The 14596-nt window shown below is 42.3% G+C and overlaps 1 long non-coding RNA gene across 1 annotated transcript; it reads right to left on the bottom strand.

The window, feature by feature from the left end:
- Positions 1–1716: 1716 nt before the first annotated feature.
- Positions 1717–14308, bottom strand: LOC137517632 (uncharacterized). The gene is made up of 3 exons (XR_011020602.1): positions 14239–14308; positions 13201–13296; positions 1717–1997 (listed from the first exon to the last, which is right to left on the bottom strand). It is a non-coding gene; the product is annotated as an uncharacterized lncRNA (long non-coding RNA).
- Positions 14309–14596: the final 288 nt, after the last annotated feature.

Raw genomic sequence — 14596 nt, 5'->3', positions numbered from 1 at the left:
AAAAAAGCTTTAAGCGATAAGGACTATTCTGGTTGAAAAAGGCTGGTGAATGAGAGAGGTGAAAGGACGAATAGCACGCATAGTCCGCAGCAACAGAAAGGCAACAACACAACAAATTACAGCTGAATTTAAAGCAGGTGCCTCACAAAACATATTCAAACGCACAAGAAGACTGACTTTGCAAAGGATGAGATTTAGCAGCAGGAGACCATCAAGAGTACCTTTGGTATCACAGAAAAATAGGGCCATTGCCACCGTGCTTGATCATTCTAAAATTTGTTTGAGGAACATAAGTCAGAGTTTAACCTGCTTCCATGGCCAGCTCAGTCCCCTGACCGCAATTCTATTGAGCATTTGTGGGACAAAGTCAAAAGATCACTTCAAAGTTTGGAACTGCCACTGTCCTATCTGACCCAACTTAGAGCTGCCATTATGTCAGCATGGGCCAACATTCTCAGCATCATGTTGAGTTCATGCCAAGAAGAATGTTCAGTCAATACACATTCCCCCTGGTAAAATACAACCAAAACCTGCACCCAAACCACATATAGCAATATGATTCACTGTGCTCCAGTGTCCGCAGAAGTTGATTTATGAAGCATTATGGCAGATGTATATACATGTATTTAAAAATGTCTGCACCCTAGCTGCAATTTTAGTTTGTTCACGATCTGTGATATTAGTGTTTTATTGTGATTTGTAAATAAAAATAAACATCTAGCATAGGAGAGAATGGGATTGTAAACTATTACCCTCACCTTCTTCTTGCGACGCTGAGCATTTAATATGAAACCTTGGCAAGGGGAGGAGCTTTTTCTTCTCTCCCCCCCTTGTATGGTAAATTCCATGTTCCATGTTAAATACCATGTTAGAATTGCTCGGGGGTGGAGCCCCATGTTTAATAGCTCTGCCCACTTGACTGATACTAAACTGCATGGGTACAAGGGGTTAATAATCCTTGGTGAGTTTGCAATGTTATTTATTTAAATATTTAAAAATTACATAATACTACTATGAACTAGCCATTTAGACTTACAAAGCCATCATCTGATCAATCCAATTGCATGCTTCTCCATTCATTCGCTTTGAGGGGAATTTCTGTGGAATAAATTGATCCTCTCTACTCCAGTGCCATGGCGTATTTATAGTGATCATTTTCTTTCACTAGGCAATACTTTTGCCACCTCTTAAAAAGAATTATCTCATCTCTATCAGACACTGGGGCAGTTCTGTGAAGTTGTAAGAAAGTTGAATAATGGCTGAAATAAAAGTATATTTCCTGAATGTTACTCCCACATCTGGAAGGATGTTTTGAGAACTGATGAGGAGTCCCGATATAAATATTATTTCTGCTGTATTAAACCGGTTTGATGAATGTTCTACTTACATAAAACACCTTGAGTTAAAATGTCTTACTTGTCAAGTTTTTTTTCCTCCTTTGGCATCATTCTCAATACACCTTTCTTTATAAAAGCAAACTTTCCTGACTTGCAAGTACAGAGCCAGTCTTGCCTGGAGTAAAAGAGCACCAGCTTTTAGATGCTGCTGACAAACTTCATTAAACTTACCTTCACTGTGATGCTTTTATGTTCAGAATACATGAGGAGGGTATGGCCTATAGCCGCCCCTGCCTATTACACCATTGACCCAATAAAAAATATTCCCCCCCATCAAGAACAAAAGAGACAGAAATTCAGTTGACGTGTATAAATAAAAGGCCAGAGCAGCCCTTCTTCTTTATTAAACTTAAATTAACAATTAACGTAAAACTGTATTATGTAAACAAAAAAGGGGAGGGATCCGGTGCAATTCCACCATAACGAAAACTGGCGAGCAGCCAAAGAAACCGGCCCCCAGCCTCGAACGCCAACTCAGGGACAGCTGCATGCCAACCACAGACTTCCTTTTTGCAGACATGGACCTTCAGGAGGAATTCGCACCGAGGCGAAACCTCCCTTCCACTTATTGACCACCTCCGGATCCCTCCACCCCACCAGCTGCAATGACAAAACAGAAAAAGTGCACACAAAATAAACGACATAACAACCATACATAAGGGAGGGAGGGAGGGAGCTTCCTAGGTTCTGGAATGATCCCTGGGGACCCGAAACTTCACCCCCCCCCTATATATCCCAGATCCCTGGAACCTCCCCTGCTCTTCGTGTCCCTGGGTCAGTCCACTACCCTTTCTCTCCCCTCCCCCCCCCCACAATTAACTCCTGCATTGCTGGCCACGACCAACCCCCTCATGGGAGCCCTCCCCTAGGCCCTGCGTGCCCCAGTCCGAGCTCTACTTTCTAGCCACTGGTGCATTCATTGTATAAATAGCATAACAATGAACGTTAACATGCAGGTTTGATTACATAAATATATTGTCAGAGATTATAAATACTGTCTGATACTAGTAGTGAGGAACGTAGGTAAGGTGTAAGGTGTGTTAAAGCGGTATTGTCACCATAAAAATCAAATTTCAACAGCAACTGGTCTGAGTGTATTAAGTGATAAAGATGCTAATCCTGCATACAAAACTTGCAAAACTTTTTCTGCTGTTATGATTTGGCGTTATCACATACTTAAAGAGAATCTGTATTGTTAAAATCGCACAAAAGTAAACATACCAGTGCGTTAGGCTACATCTCCTATTACCCTCTGTCACAATTTCGCCGCTCCTCGCCGCATTAAAAGTGGTTAAAAACAGTTTTAAAAAGTTTGTTTATAAACAAACAAAATGGCCACCAAAACAGGAAGTAGGTTGATGTACAGTCTGTCCACACATAGAAAATACATCCATACACAAGCAGGCTGTATACACCCTTCCTTTTGAATCTCAAGAGATCATTTGTGTGTTTCTTTCCCCTTGCAGCTATCTTCCACTGAAGTGTCAGGCTGTTTCTTCCTGCAGAGTGCAGACAGCTCTGCCTGTATGTAATTCCTCAGTATGTGAAAGCCCAGCCAGCTCAGAGGAGGATTTATCCAGCTTGTAAAAGATGAGAGAAGAGAGAAGCTGCCCTAATCTAAATAATACACGAGCAGTGTGCAGAGAGGGGCCTGGAGGCGGGAGATGCATCACAGAACCACAACACTGAAGAACTTGGCAGCCTTCCAGACACAGGCTGACAAGTCTGACAAGAGAGAGATAAGTTGATTTATTACAGAGATGGTGATAGTAGAACGTCCTGCAGTAAGCCAGAACACATTAGAACAGCTTTTGGAACTTGTAGGATGATAAAAAACAGGATGCAATTTTTGTTACGGAGTCTCTTTAAGGAGCACTGGCCCTTTAGCAGTCAGTGCCAAACAGTTGAATGCTGGGAGTTCTTTTTATCTATAATATATTCCTCCTATTCCATTTATTTCTCTGCTTAGCTTCTTATCTGAAAGACCTCTGCTCATTTGTGTTTACAAGCAAGGCTGAGGTGACTCAGCGATTGGAAGAGAAAAAAAAAAAAAAAAAAAAGACAGTGCAGTCTGAAGACTGGAAGGAGGGCAGCTAATGAATACACAATGAGCAACAGAAGGGAGGGGGGGAAACATGAGTCAGGAAGGATATGATGTCAGCATTAGCTTGGCAAGATGGCCACTGGCTAGAATAGGATTTTCTGCTTTTCCTTTATAAAATTCACAGGAATCATTACGTGGATAGCACAATACATCTGTTATGTAAGTAGAAGTAGTATTTATCTACTTATATATGTGTTTTTTATTTCTAGGTTAGCATGGGTGTCGCTTGTTCTTTAATATCTCTATCTCCAGCTTTTTTTACATTTACTAAGATCTATATATGAATCAATTGCTTTTTCTACATTTACCAAGATGTATATATGAATCAATTGCTTTTTCTACAGCTTCATGAACATGTGTCTATGACCAGCCATACTTTTTCTACTTTGATGATTGTTGGTTCTTTTATCATCATCAACACCCTAGTCAAGTGTAAAATTTACTGATACAACAATTGTCTATTTGTTTGGCCCTTGATCTGTGTATAGATATGGATGATCAACTGTAGTTAGGTCATCAGTTGGGATTTGACTGGGCTTATAATCCTATAGCTGTAGGAACTAGGGTTGTTACCTGTTTGGTGCTGGATTGAACATCTATGATCTTTGAACTGCCAAGCCAAGTTTTAGGCTAGTGAAGCCTACATTTCATTTACCTGTCTGAGGGCTGGGCATAGACTTGAACAGGCATTTTAAAATGCCTGAAAAAGCACATGCAGCATTTGTATGTTTGTCAAAAACTTTTTAAAGGGTTTATTACAGAATCTGCAGCACAAGATGCTGGCTGGTATTATTATTATTATTATTATTTAGTATTTATATAGCGCCAACATATTACGCAGCGCTGTACAGTGTAACATTTCCTAAGAATCCCCACACCAGCCCTCAGATGTAGGAGTGGAGTGCTTCTATGGTTCACAATCACAATAATGCATAAAGTATTGCATGTACAAGAAGATAATGAAATAGAACGTATCTCTGACTACACGTTTCGACAATGACATCTTCTTCAAAACACGTCATCAGACCGATAGCAGATGAGTCGGCTAACAGAGGAGCTCCACAGATCGGGAGGTTTTTGGATCGCTTATCCGGGTTGAACATGGTGGATGACAAATGGGAAGGTTGCCGCTGATTGAGATAAACTCAATTTCATTATCTTCCTGTACGTTCAATACATTATGCATTATTGCCATTGCGAGTAAAAGGGTAATATACCATAGGAGCGCTCCACTCTACGTCGTTTCAGCATCACAACTCATCCCTTGTTGTTAAGGTGCTGCACCAGGAGTTTACTAAACATATTGCATTACATTGACACTAACTTCAATCAATATAGTTGCGCATAATAAATACATTGTTACTTTTGCGAAATAAACAAAACTTAACAAGTTTAATGCAAACACTTTTTTTTCCCTTTACTTTGCAAGAAAATGGCTTTATAGATTTTAATGGTTTTATTTTATTTGGGCATGTCTAAGTAGAAGATACATTTCTGAGAAAAGCTCATATTAGCTGTGTTTCTCAAACCTGTCTTCATGACTGTCCAATGGTGCATGTTTTGCAGGCAACCTCACCTATGCAAAAAGGAGGAGAACAAACCAGTATATGCTGCTCAGAAACTGCACTTTATTATTTGATCATTAAAACACACACATGAATTCCATTGAAATGTCAGAAATTTCTTGATATGGATAATACTGTAAAATACAATATTAAGTGCTGCATACTATACGGACAGTTACACAGCAGGCGTGATGACGTAGCACGTCCTGATGAAGCTCCGGTGGGCGGGGCGAAACGCGTAGACGTCATGCTACGCTCAACAGTACTCTGTAGCCGGGTTTGATTCATGTGAGCCGCCGCCATTACCACACGAGGGAAAGTTTGCCTGTCGCCATCCAGCCAAGCCACCATCAGCCGCCCTGCACGGAATCCGCATGCAGCTTGCCGATCATAACACACTACTGGATCAGATAAGTGACTCTGACGTACCGCTGCTACCTTCAGTTTGCACAAATGGCATATTATGGACATTGATCCTACAATGACTGGGTGTATAGCGTCTTCTTTTGACATCTTTCACATGGTGGATTAGACCATCCAGCCTGATATTATCAGAAACGCCCGGAGTCCTGTTTACAGCGCTATACTAACTGCGCGATGGCCGCTAAATGCCATTAACTTTGCAAACAAAGTGTGATGCTAATCACTATGTGCAACTAACTACGCAGTTTCTCTTTACTGGTAACACCTGGTAACTGGTAACGCCGCTAAATGCCATTAACTTTGCAAACAAAGTGTGATGCTAATCACTATGTGCAACTAACTACGCAGTTTCTCTTTACTGGTAACACCAGGTGCTTTGATCACAGTGTTTCATCTACTGTCCATTAACTGCCAGCAAGTGCATTTATATATATTAAGGATACAGCAGCGATGTGGCTGATTCTGGTGGAATCTACTATGATCTAGCATAGACTGTTTGGCATTTCAAAGATCTTTTTTTGAACTATATGCAATGGGGTGGCGATATATATTCCACTTGGAGATGATTTACAATTGAAGGAGCACGCTTCGGTCTGAGAACTGTACATCATTTAATTGCTGGCCTCATGCAAAGGGGCCCTTCAAATTATTCTCAGCCATATTACTAGTTATGCTGTGATTGGACCTCTATTTTTCTTGGACTTTCTTTGTAGGTCTAAGGAGCATGTGGCGTTCTCTATTGTAACTTAAGATTCAGAGACTCTGATTTGATAACCTGCTTAGATCATCCAATATCTTTGTACTTTAGTGTGGTTTTGGCAATAACATTCTTTCAGGCGGCATTCTCACATGTTTCAATGTTTACCGTCTTTTTTGCATTCTATGAATAGCTTATTATTGATCATATTGGTCACACCCTTTTATCCTCTGTGAGTGGTTATAACCTTTACCAAATTACCTCAATGATGGTTTCCTCACAGGTCGAGATAGGGTGTCCCCAATATCCCTGATTTAAGGAACAGTATAGGTTCTATCATCTGGGTGTTCTTCCCCTCTTTTTGTGGGTTGCTGAGAGACTGATCATTGAACATATTGGTCACGTCCTTTCTGCCCTCTGTGAGAGGCTTCTATCCCCAGGATATTCCCTCCTGGGTCCCTCACGTAGATGCAGTTGGGGCATCACCAAGGATTTAGACCAGCTTCATTGGCCTTAGGGGTGGGTTGGTGTCTTTTCATTTGTTTGACATTAATCCCCGTGTACCAGCAACCAGCTCTCTAGGGGTTGATCCCCATCCAGGGAAATAAGCTTTTCTTAAGGGACTTCTTCCTACTGTCCGTATAGTATGCAGCACTTAATATTGTATTTTACAGTATTATCCATATCAAGAAATTTCTGACATTTCAATGGAATTCATGTGTGTGTTTTAATGATCAAATAATAAAGTGCAGTTTCTGAGCAGCATATACTGGTTTGTTCTCCTCCTTTTTGCAAGTACATTTTTTACCAGTGCTGGTACCTGCACACAGAGCACACACTCATTACTACTATTGTTCTATTACCATTTTTTCTAACCTCACCTATGCACAGGCGGGGTAATTAGTGTCTTAGCTAGGTGGAATCCATGTAGCCAAGGCACTAATTACCCCACCTGTACATAGGTGAGGGTGCCTGCAATACATTCACTGCTGGGGAGTCACGAGGTCGAGGACAGGTTTGAGAAACACTGCCATGTACAGTGGTGAGAAAAAGTACTGGTCCCCTTTCAGAGTTTTTGATCCCCAAACAAACTTAAGCCCAATCTACACGATACGATTCTTTGTGCGATTCAATTACGATTCTATTTACAATCCAATTAAATCCGACATGTCCGATCGAGATTCGATTCAATTCGATTTGCCATGGCAAAACAATGGCAAATCGAATTGAATCGAATCGAATCCCGATCAGACATGTTGGATTTAACCGGATAGTGAATAGAATCGTAATCGAATCGCACAAAGAATCGTATCGTGTAGATGGGGCTTTAGTACAATAAAATGATTAATTGTTTTTTTAATGGAAACAAAACTCACCAATTCCCATATCCCTCCCTCTAAATATTAACTGCCCCAATAGTCAGTCAATGAACAAGTAAAATTTTGTTAATGGGTAAAACCAGACTAAGTACACCCCATCTTGTTGAAAGTCCAATAGAACCTAGAACTTTACCAGCAATGTGAATTTCTCAGCAAAAGTACAGCATGCCTCAATCAAAATAAATGTCAGAAGACCTGAGAAAGAAAGTGTCCGAGCGCTATGAGTCATGAAGAGGTAAAACAATTTCTTAAACTCTAGGCATAGGCAAATGCAGAGGACCAGGGTCAGTGCAGTGTCTGGGGACAGGCACAAGTTGAGATACCAGAATATCACAGCACAGCTCCCTTTCTTTCCCTGCTACAGTTGACTTTGGATGGAGCAGCAGTGTGAGTACAGAGCATGAGGCAGCAGTGTGTGTACAGAGCATGGGGCAGCTGTGTGTGTACGGAGCATGGAGCAGCAGAGCATGTACTGAGCATGGAGCAGCAGCATGTGTGCAGAGCATAGAGCAGCGTGTGTAAGGAGCATGGAGCAGCAGCAGTGTGTACAGAGCATGGAGCAGCAGCGTGGGTACAGAGCATGGAGCAGCAGTGTGTGTACAGAGCATGTAGCAGCAGTGTGTATACAGAGCATGGAGTAGCAGCGTGTGTACAGTGTGTGTACAGAGCATGGAGCAGCAGTGCGTCTACAGAGCATGGAGTAGCAGCGTGTGTACAGTGTGTGTACAGAGCATGGAGCAGCAGTGTGTGTACAGAGCATGGAGCAGCAGTTTGTGTACAGAGTGTGTACAGAGCATGAAGCAGCAGTGCGTGTACAGAGCATGGAGCAGCAGTGTGTGTACAGAGCATGGAGCAGCTCTGGGGAACTTAATAGAGTCATGTATGACCACAGCCCTGTGCCCAGCGGTGTGCCGACATTCCTCTTCATTACCAGTGTCGGCTGTCCTCATTATTTATCTGTATCCAAACTGCTCCTGATCGATCCCATTGTTGACTGGAAGCAGATCGGACATTTAGGAAATAATTGTCAGATCCTGTCAGTCAGACGAAAAATTGCATTATGTGTACCCAGCATGATGTCCTACCATATTATTAATCTGTATTGTGCATGGCCGAGGGAGACCTTTCAGGATTCCCCCCCCACCCCCCACCTTGAAAATCCTGGGTTTGCCCCTGCTAGGACTCCAGTGAACCTCTGTGAATGCCATCATCTCCAAATGTAAGAAAAACTTGGAACTCTGGTAAATCTGCTCAGCAAATTCAGAGGTATATATACTAAACTACAGTAATTAGAATAGCATGTGCAAAGTGTTATGCACGGTGAATAAAGCTTAATTTATTGGATGCAATGTATTGCATTACAGTCTACTCATGGTGCGTTGCCACAGTTTAGTGAATATACCCTCATGTCATTTAAAACACAGAAAACTAATTCATGAAGTAGCAGACAGAAGAAACCTTAAAAATCTAATGAACTGTACTGTAGGCAAATCTCAACAATACCATAATTGCTGATTCCAAAATTAGATAGACACTGATCAAAAATTCTATGCATGGCAGAGCTGCAAGGCAAAAACCAGTGTTAAACAAAAGTAGCGCAACTCAAAACGTAAAGGGCAATGGATTGATAATGGAAGATATGGTTCCCATTACACATGGCATAAAACTAATACAGTTTACCTTAATCAAATCATCAGGACCGCATTTAAATAAGGTGGTAGTAGTGTGGTCAGTGTTGGACTGGGAGGTGGAAAAACTGAGTAAATCCACCTGCTGGCCAACAGAACTAGTACTAGACTTTTTGCTGCCTGATGCAAACTGTTGACATGCTGCAGCTCAACAGAATAGCACACTGGCTGGCTGTGAGTCTGTGACAAACAAACTGCTCACCCTCAGCCACTCCATTCCTCCTCAGTCAGGGCAGCAGTGCAATCTCCTCCCTTCTGCTGTGCAAGTCAGATGAAACACTGCTGCTCTCCCTGCCTTCCCCCCTCCTAACTTACTGTCAGACTCCTCACACAGCACAACAAGCTGCTTTTCCCCTATGATGATATCTTCACCTTGCTCTCCTTTCACTTCTCCTCCTACTCTGACTTCATGCTGTTAGTGTAAACACAGTGCAAACATGCTGCCCCTGTAATCTCTACCATGTGATGCAAAGGTTTCCTCTTGCTTCATGAGAGAACCGGCCAAGCAGACACACACACACACACACACACACACACACACACACACACGCACGCACGCACGCACGCACGCACGCACGCACGCACGCACGCGCGCACACGCACCTTGCTCTCCTTTCACTTCTCCTCCTACTCTGACTTCATGCTGTTAGTGCTGTTAGTGCGCACGCACGCACGCACGCACTCACGCGCGCACGCACGCACGCACGCGCACACACGCACATCACACAGACGCACATCACACAGACGCACATCACACAGACGCAGATCACACAGACGCAGATCACACACACATGCAGATCTCACACACACATGCAGATCTCACACACACGCATGCAGATCACACAGACACAGATCACACACATGCAGATCACACACACAAAGATCACACAGATGCAGATCACACAGATGCAGATCACACAGATGCAGATCACACACACACATGCAGATCTCACACACACATGCAAATTACACACACACACATGCCATAGATAAATCGGTGCTGCCAAGAACATGCCTGATCAATAGTGCAACCAATTTGGGGATGAAATTGGTTGCATGTATCGATTGGACATGCTGCAAGATGTAGGGCTGGCATGCTCGATTAGGTGCACGGCAGCAATGGCGTGCAATATAAGGATGAGGAGCAAAACTCCCTGAGCTGTCCCCCCAATGTAAAATGTGCCCCCTCCCCCGCAGCCCTGTGTAGTATACTTTACCTGTCGGTGGCCGGCCCAACTACGTGGGGTGTGTGTTTGGAAGGTGGTGCGGAGACAGCCAGCAACAGACACTGACAGGTAAAGTATACTGCACAAGCCACGAATTGGGGGGGGGGGGGGGGGGCATGATGGATATTTACATTGGGGGGACATCAGAGAGGCGGCGTCACAAAACTGATTCCTGAGAGAATCGCCTGAGGTGTATGGGCAGCTGGCAGATCTCTCTCCGATCAGAGAGAGATCTGTCTCTTAGTCGATCTGCCCATGTATGGGCACCTTAATAATAAAAATACTAAGGACTGTGTGGAAGGGAGAGATGCATGAGAATGGGGAAGGAGATAGATGTGGGAAATAAAAAAGTGGGACATCAGAAAGAAGGGAAGATAAAGTGGTAGAGGCAGAGGAGATCCTGTGGAGAGATAAATAGTTTCTCACTAGTGCTCCAGTCTTTATTCAGTGTGGCTGGGACGTGCAGGGTTAAATAAACTATCATACTATGGTGAGAAGTGAGAAAGCAGAGAGGGGTGGCGCCGGGGTCCGGGGGCCACTGCAGGGATAACAAATCAAAGTCAGACAGAAAGTAAACTAGTTTTAATTGTCCAGCTTACACATCTCTCAGTTCCACTCTCACCCCTCTAGAGGAGCTTCCAGCTGCAGCACTCCGATCTCTCTCCCCCCTGCTGTGCAGATCCATCGCTGGCTGAGAGAGGCTATAGCCAAACTTGCCGCTCTGCAGCCTCACTGTCCATGTCGCAAACAGCTCTTTGCTCAGCTCCCCGGGCATTCTTCTGAATTCATTTGTAAGGGCTTTGCTTGATGACCTCACCAAGCGAGGACCCTTAAAGCCACCATTCAGAAAAAATGCCCCAAGAGCTGAGCAAAGCTGCTGGTGTTTGCGAGATGGAAGGTGAGAGCCACTGCCTGCACCGTTCCCTAGGAGGGAGGGAGGGAAGGGAGCTCAGAGCGGGGACATTAATCAGAGGGAATGAGGGAAGCTGTGCAGGGGAAGACACTTTTATGGAGGGAGGGAAGCGTGCGCCTCCCTGGAAGCCGGCGCCCTGAGCGACCGCTCCGGTCGCTCAGGTCAAAGGCCGGCCATGCTCCCAGTAGAAATCTGCAGCAAGTCTTCACTATGAGCAACAACACCTGATTTCCGCTGCTTGTCCAGCAGGTGGATTTACTCAGTTTTTCAGTTAAATGTGCAATTAATATCAGAAACCAGCATAGTATATGTACATTCTCTGGGTTGTAAATAGGGATCACTCTCATGCCGCGCAGAAAGTGTAGTCGGCTATACCAGTAAAGTGGAAAGGTCTTCAGTTACAAATGTATACAGAAACAAATGTATTCAGTGCAGTACTGATAATACAAACAAAGCTAATCCTTTTCATTGACTACCAGACTGTTTATTTTACTCGAAGCCATTGAGCTGTGTGGGTTTTATTATTCTCTGTTCTTTACCTGTACAGATTACCAAAACAAATGGAAATCATTGTGTAACTATGCCTCATTGACTGCAAAAAGAGAGTATTAGCAAGCCCTGTGCATTGGTATTTCACTAAAAGTGGTTGAGAGATTGTTTTTACAATGAATTATAGGGGTATATAAAAGCAGATGAAGATGCAGAGTGACTTAAAGGAATGCTTTTACATTTATTGATAACAACACATCAGCCTTTCATGGATAATTCTAGCCCTCTCAGTAAGCCCAAAGACTGGATCTGACATGCTGTTATTTAAATGTATTATACTGTCTACTGCACTTTCAACCGGAAAACTAGCACAGGGCTGCATAAAGTGCCTCAGTGATATGTACTCAAATCCTGGGGGAATTTATTAATAATCATGATATTTAGAATAGCTGCTGTTAAAGTCCCAGTTAACACACAGGTTTTATATGCATTTTATTGACCCTTATTTTAAACCCCAAAATCCAGACGTTTGTAGACAGATTATAGAGCTGGGAGTTGCTTCCTCAGCAGAGTCATCTACTGACCTGGCTTAAATCCTCCCTTTCCTGCTGAGAGAGATCATCTCTTTGTGTCCAGCACTGTAGCTACAGTTCTGCAGTATGTACAGCTTAGCACACTCTCCCCAGTAGACTTATAAACTCTATATGTATTTAAGCCCCGCCTGCAATAAGAAACAATTCCTCAATGCTTTCTTTACCTTTTTATAAAGACAATGGGAGAACTTTGGGAGGATAAATGCTTAATTATACAATGAGGAAACTAGATAGGTATTGATGATGATGCAGCAGCTGTAGCTCCAGTGCTGGCTACAAAGAGTTAAAATCTCAGCAGCAGTACAGAGGAGGTGGGCAAGATCAGCTCTGTGCTCAGAGGGAAAGACTAACCGATGCCCCTTCATATTTTATGTTCAGTTTAAACGCTTCATTTTTAGGCTTCCTCTTTCTGAACTGTAGCTAAAAAATCTGCCTTTCTGATTGGCAAAACAAATAGAAGTTGAACTCCGAAACCTTATCAGAAGCCTAATCTCATGTTTTTTTTCTGTTTTGGCTTTTTTCAGGACACCTGAATTTGACAAACTGTTCCCTTAAGCCCATTTACCTTGATAACATCTCCAGTTTTTTAACTCTTCCTGTACTGGAAAATAGAAAGAGACTTAAAGACAATTTCTTAGTATGGCTCAAGGTAAAGGGGGAAGAGGCACCCAGAGCAGATAAAATACGTTAAAAACAAATAAAATGAAAAAAAGTGAGGTGGCTTACCTCAATGAAGACAAATTCACGTATTAATAGAATTTTATTGCACTGGCAACGCGGTTCGTGGGTGCATACCCACTTCCTCAGACCAAATAGCAGTGCCTACAATCATCAGACAAGGCGCTTAATGCCACAGCACTAACAGCATATCAAAATCATAACTCTACCTTTAACAAATGGAACAGACAACATTGTATAATGAGAATCAAAAAATAAATAAATAACAGCATTCAAACAAATGTATGCATATAGAATTTGATTTCAACTATCAGAGGCAACTATCAGTGCCAGAGCAGTTACATGCAATTTAAGTAAGGCTATAATATGCACACAAAATACATGACTGTAGTGCATTCAACGCTCAAATGCTTTGCATAAATTTGCATGCACGTGTAGCGGATATGGTTCCATTTAAACAAAAGTTATTTTAGTACATAAGGTCATGCTAAAATATGTGCATAATACACAAGTATAAAAGCTAATGCTATAGGATCGCATAAAAAATATATATAAAAGATTAAACATTAAATCTCATAGACTAGGCATACTACACATTAAACAAATGCAGCTGCACTGGAGTATGTCCCCAGTGTAATACTGCTTATAAAAATAGCATGTCATTAATAAATAAGAACAAAAACATGTGCCTAAAGATAAATGTGCTATATGGTCCTGTAGTGTATAGTTCCAGGGAGGGCTGCATGAATGGAACACTCTAAAAGGGTAAAAGGGGACAGAGCGGTGTGCATCATATCAACAGGATAAGTAAATGCACCATATAAACAGCATTCTGTGGTATGTGCTGCACTGTATAAATTACACTCTGCGTGACGTAAATACTTACATAGAATGTTTAGCATAGGGAAAAGTGTATATGTTGTGCTGTATAAACAGCACTCTGTATAAAAAGAGATTAGCATGGCAGTGGAAGGGGATAAACACTGTGGTAATAGTACTCTATGCCCATAAGACAATATAAATGTAGTAGGAGCATAACACCATAAGAGGGAGCAAGTTGATTAATTAAGCAAGTACATTTCTTACCTAATAGTGCTTGTAGCCACAAATAAGGCGCCTCTATTTTTCCAGGTAGTGGTGCCTCTCCTAAATAGCTTTAGATTTAATCAGCAGCTGTCTCAGATCAGAGGCAGACTGCTGTGATTGGATAGTGTCATAGTGTCATCACACATGACATCAGATGCTCTAATAGTCATTTTAGGTAATGGCAATTCGCCCATAGTATAAAGACTGGAATTTTCCGGCCACCAAAGGGAGCAAGAGTCTAGGGAAAGATTCAGAAAATAGTAGTGACTTGTGTGAGGAAAAGTCACCAGAGGGAGCTCTAAGTGATAGGAATAATATATATAAAAATTATAAATAATAATTAATAAATATAATAATA

Source organism: Hyperolius riggenbachi, chromosome 5, assembly GCF_040937935.1.
Source record: "Hyperolius riggenbachi isolate aHypRig1 chromosome 5, aHypRig1.pri, whole genome shotgun sequence".
Classification (NCBI taxonomy): domain Eukaryota; kingdom Metazoa; phylum Chordata; class Amphibia; order Anura; family Hyperoliidae; genus Hyperolius; species Hyperolius riggenbachi.
This window is presented reverse-complemented; position numbering and strand designations above follow the sequence as displayed.